Here is a 5,160-nt window from a genome sequence, read left to right as displayed (position 1 = left end):
AGGGAGAAATAAGTTCGGAGCCCTCAACCAATGGCCGCTGAAGACACACTGGAGGACACAGTAAGTAGTAAGTAGTAAACAGGACACAACAGCACTGTGGAGTTAGTCCAGTATTTTGATGGCCTTTGCATAAGTCTTGAGAGCAATAAAGTTATTTTTATTGCTGGTGAAGGCACTAAGAGCACAAGGCCAGTGCTCACCACTGTTAGTCACTGCATCAATAAGGTTCTTCCGTTGACTTGAGTATAGAGGGCAGTGGTAAATTAAATGCTGAGAGTCCTCTTCCTCTCCAAGACCACACACACACAACCCGTCAGTCTTATTTAGGAATCTCTTTAGGTATGTCCTTAGGTTACCATGACCAGTGACCAGCTGCGTAAGCTGGAAAGAAGTACCTAGGTGGGGCTTCAAACACTTCTCAGGAATTACAGGGAAGAACTTGTGGGTGAGCCTACCAGTATCACAGTTGCTCCATCGAAGCTGCCATGCATTCCTGATGATGTCGTGAATGTTCTTCCATATATAGGTAGTACTCACTTTACTGTAGCAGGTAGTGCTAAAAGACTTAGGGGCTGAGCGAGCAAGATCAGCCCGCTCATTCCCAGTATCACCGGAGTGCCCTTTAACCCAATGTAGAGATACAATAATATTCTTGCTGATGAGGTCCAGAAGGGTACTAACACTGTTGTTTACAATAGGAAACGTGTTGTTAATCTTGAATATCTGATGAAGTGCGATTCTACTATCACTGTAGATGCGGAAGTTTTTAACCCCCAAACGGTGACTATTATCCTGAATCCATAGCAGAGCTTGGTAGATAGCCATGGACTCTGCTTGGTTGTTGGCGCTTGGGGAGACAAAGATATCAGTTTAAACCCCACATAACTTTGTGGATTTCAACATGAAAGCAAATGTTTTCTGTTTCACTGCTGTGCTTTGAGTGACCATTCGCCGAGCCTCGGGGTATGGTATGTTGTTAATGGTTTTTACTCGCTGGATCTTTTTCTCTCTCTGCCATGCTAGGCATTTTCAAGAGTAGGCAGGATGGGCATCTTTGCAATTCACACAGCATGGACTACTGGAGCACTCAGTACTCTGGTGGCCTTCAGTTCCACACTGTGCGCATATGCTTTTCCCTCAACACGCTGTTTGTAAATGTCCAAATCGCTGGCATTTAACCCCTTCATTCCCTTATTAAAAAAAAAATATCATTTTGTAATCCAACCCATTATTATTATTATTTAAAAATATTCTTTATTTGAATTGGAAAAAGTGTTTTTTTTCGATTTTTGTTAATTTATAAAAATTGGTTCCTGAATGGCATCTTTTCCTATGGATAGCCAACATTACAGGGGCAACCTGCAACGGTGGCTTTCCTGCATGACTCGTCGTCGTGCAGAAAAGACGCCATTCGTCGGTTAGCTTTAAAAATAATTTAAAAATGAAAACATGACAAAATACAAAATGAAAACAAATTTATTGATATAAAAACATTTTAAATAATCAAATTATCAATCAATCAATCAAAGTTTTATTATACTACGGAAAAAATTTTTTTTTTACAGGAGGGTATACATAAAAAAGCTGTAGTAGCTTGTTTTACATCTTATGTTATTATTTTTGTAAACAAATAATTTAAAATTTGAGAAAACCATGGGTGATAATCCGATTGCAAAAACATTTTAAATAATTACAATTATAAAATACAATATTATTTATATATTTGCAGTGATTATATAATAAGTATAAAAAATAATAATAAGATATAAAATTATACATTTGTACATACATAGTATTAAAAAGTGGATAAAAATAAAAATTATATATTTACGCATAAAAATATATATTTAAATATTATAGTTAAAAAGTTAAAATTGATGTAAAAAAATAAATGTACTTAAAAATTTTTTTCTGTGTAATAAATTCTAAAACAGGGTGCCGCACACAAAGGCACATCACATTCTTGGCAGTAATACCTAGTTTCTTTTCTTAATTTTTTACCTGCACCGTCATGCTTAGTTTTGCATACGGCACAGCGTCTCGTGGGAGCTTTTTTTTTGTCGGTCGCCAAAAGAAGGTCCGGGAAATGTCTTTCCGTTAGTCTAAGTGGACCTAGAGTTCTCGGACCTGAAGTTCTTGGCTGACCATGTCTGGTAACCCTCGTTTCGGTGTGATATTTTTGAATAATTGATTCTATTACATTAATCCGAAATTCCAAGTGTTCCAAAGTGCCACCATTTTTTTTATATAAAACAAAAGAATTATACATGCAAATATCTAATAAATGGAAAAATACCTTTTTATAAAATTTCTTCCCTCTTTTTCTCGCCACTGGATAATCTCGAAGATGCTGATCTAAAAAACCAACACCTCCCATTGTGTCGTTTTAGTTGACAACAACCTGTGGCTTTATAACTATTTTACCGGCATGAGTTTCTTTGCTCACCATTCATGGGTTGTGGACAGTAGAGAGTAAAGTGACGGCTCTTTTGTCTTGCCACTTCATAATCATCACTTTACCTCTCTGCATCGCCACTGTTTCTCCCTTTTTCAATTTTTTATTTTTAACCTCAGCCGGACCTGTTGTCTGGTCGTCCGCACAGGTACAAAGAAATCCGTTTGGACCGTAACCAGATAATCAGCTAAATGTGGGGAAAAATAATAATTATCTGTTGTTAGACGATAGCCCTTGCCTAACAACGAGTCCGCAAATGATAATACAATTTTTGAAGTAATAAACATATCTTTATATTTTTCATTTAAAACAGTATTTTTTCCGGTATAAATTATAAAATTGTACAAATATCCAGATGCGGACTCGCATAGCATGTAGAATTTCACACCGAAACGAGACCGTTCAGGAGGCATGTATTGTCTCCACGAAAGACGTCCTTTGAACAGCATCAAACTCTCATCCACCACTATATCCCTTTCTGGGACATAAAGACGCGAAAATTTTGAACATAAATTTTGAACTATTGGCCAATTTTATTTAGTTTAGGGTTTAGATGAGTTCGCGGATTATAATTTTGATTATCTGTAAAATGCAAATTTTGTTTTATTTGCCAAAAACGATTTCTAGACATTATTCTTCGAAAACTTGGTGTGAAAAGTGTTTCGTTCGTGGTCCAATACATTCTCTCATCCAGTTTATGAATAATACCTTGAAGGATTATAACACTAAAAAAAACAAACATTTCTTGTATTGAAACAGGGTTCCACTGGCTCCTGGATGTCTGTGGCTTCATCATAGCGTATCTGTTTGTTTCGGAAGTTATCCAATTAACTAATTCATCATCGAAAAACAGTTCAAAATAATCTAACGGTTCTTTTACTTGATTAGTAGAGAACCGACATCCAGGAGTCCCAGTAAACAGAAATCGTGGAAGAGGCGTCGGATATCTACTGACGTCTGCTTCACACCAGGTGCGAGCATCATCACTTCCAGATTCAGCAAAACTACTCGAATCATCAATGCTCGGGATATAGCTCTCCGAGCCGCTTTCCGAGATTGGCATATGTTCTGATTCGCTATCAGACATTCTACAAATAAGAAAAATCGTCTAAAAACCCGTTTTATATTTATCTTACGTGCTAAAAATTAGATAATATTCTCCAGAATAAATAGATTTATCATAAACTTACTTGATAAAAGTAGCTGAATATATAATCAAAAAACAGAAGTAAGTAAAGAATGTCTGGATTCTACAAATAAGAAAAATTTATCTAAAAACCCGTTTTATATTTATCTTACGCGCTAAAAATTAGATGATAATCTCCAGAATAAATAGATTTATCATAAACTTACTTGATAATACAGAAAAGCAGGCTGACGGATATCCAAAAGTACAACTGTATGAACAAAACTAAAACACCACTTGATACTCGAAGATCAAGACTAAGAGTGAGATATTGTACAATTATTCAAAGGAAATACAGTCATAAATTCGGGAAACAAGCAAGTAACAACAAAAGATTCCAGTATCGGAAGCCTTTATACTTAGAGTACAATAAACATTTACAACGAGCAAGTTTTATTACAAGTCTCCCTTCTAAGAAATGGTAATTATAGCCAGGTGTTCAAAAGTTCTTTCTAAATGCTTTTATCGGTAAATAAATTTATAGAAATTTGAATAACATATTTTCTTTTACTAAAATATTTCTCTTATAATATGCATGAAATGTTTTACGAAAAACTGCCACAAAAATCAGAATAATTTATAATACACCATTTTATAAAATGCATTTTTTTTTAAATTTTATATACAACTTTATTTATTTTATTATGTATTATTTAGAAACTTATTATTTTTCACATAACGCAAAACTGGCAAGAAGACACTTGACATAGGCTGTAAGTACAAAGAGACAGACATTCTAGGAACATACATCTGACATTATTTATTGCAGTCATAAATTGCAGTCATTTGAGAACCCAGTATCGGAAACTTTTGAACTTACAGTACAATACACGTTTCTATTTGACTAATTTTTATTACAAGTTTATCTGAAAATTGATAATTAGATGAAGGTGTTTGGAAGTTCTTTCTAAATGCTTTTATATGTAAATAATTTTACAGAAATATGAATAACGTATCACCATTTATGATTGTTGACTATAACATATATACATTTACAAAAATTTATAAAATTTAAGATTTGAAAAAGTCAAAAAACTTTTTTGTATAAACATTTGATCACTCTGTTACATCTTACATTGACAGGTCTATTTTCTCAAAAGAAATATATATAACTGCAGCCTTGTAATCCGACGTAGAGATAGAATATAGTTACAACGCCACTGGTTTGGGAGGGGTTGAAGTTTGTAAATCTAGGTCAACACACCTTTTGTGTATATCGATGGTGTATACTTGATTTTGTTATGTTATTTATACTATTATAATAACAGAGCACTGTAATAAACGATTATCATCTTATTATATGAATGATAATACATGTATTATTTTTTTACGGAAGTACCATGATAATTCGGAAGTACTGTGTTTTTAGAAAGACTTATGGCTGGATGATTTTGAAAAATCGTTCATAGAAGTAAAACAGTACAAATATACATGTAAATTTACTAAACTCAGGTAAAAATAAATGAGAATAATTATTTATAATTGTTTGTATATGTTTGTAGCTGACAAAATATCTCTT

General features: G+C 33.7%; 1 pseudogene; it reads right to left on the bottom strand.

Moving 5' to 3' along the window:
- Window positions 1–1,909: 1,909 nt before the first annotated feature.
- Window positions 1,910–3,690, bottom strand: LOC111613246 (annotated as a pseudogene).
- Between the last annotated feature and the right edge of the window lie 1,470 nt (window positions 3,691–5,160).

The sequence above is a fragment of the Centruroides sculpturatus genome, unplaced genomic scaffold, assembly GCF_000671375.1.
Source record: "Centruroides sculpturatus isolate CEXI.00-Female unplaced genomic scaffold, Cexi_2.0 scaffold1824, whole genome shotgun sequence".
Classification (NCBI taxonomy): domain Eukaryota; kingdom Metazoa; phylum Arthropoda; class Arachnida; order Scorpiones; family Buthidae; genus Centruroides; species Centruroides sculpturatus.
The sequence above is the reverse complement of the archived record's forward strand: the minus strand, read 5'-3'. Positions and strand labels throughout refer to the sequence as shown.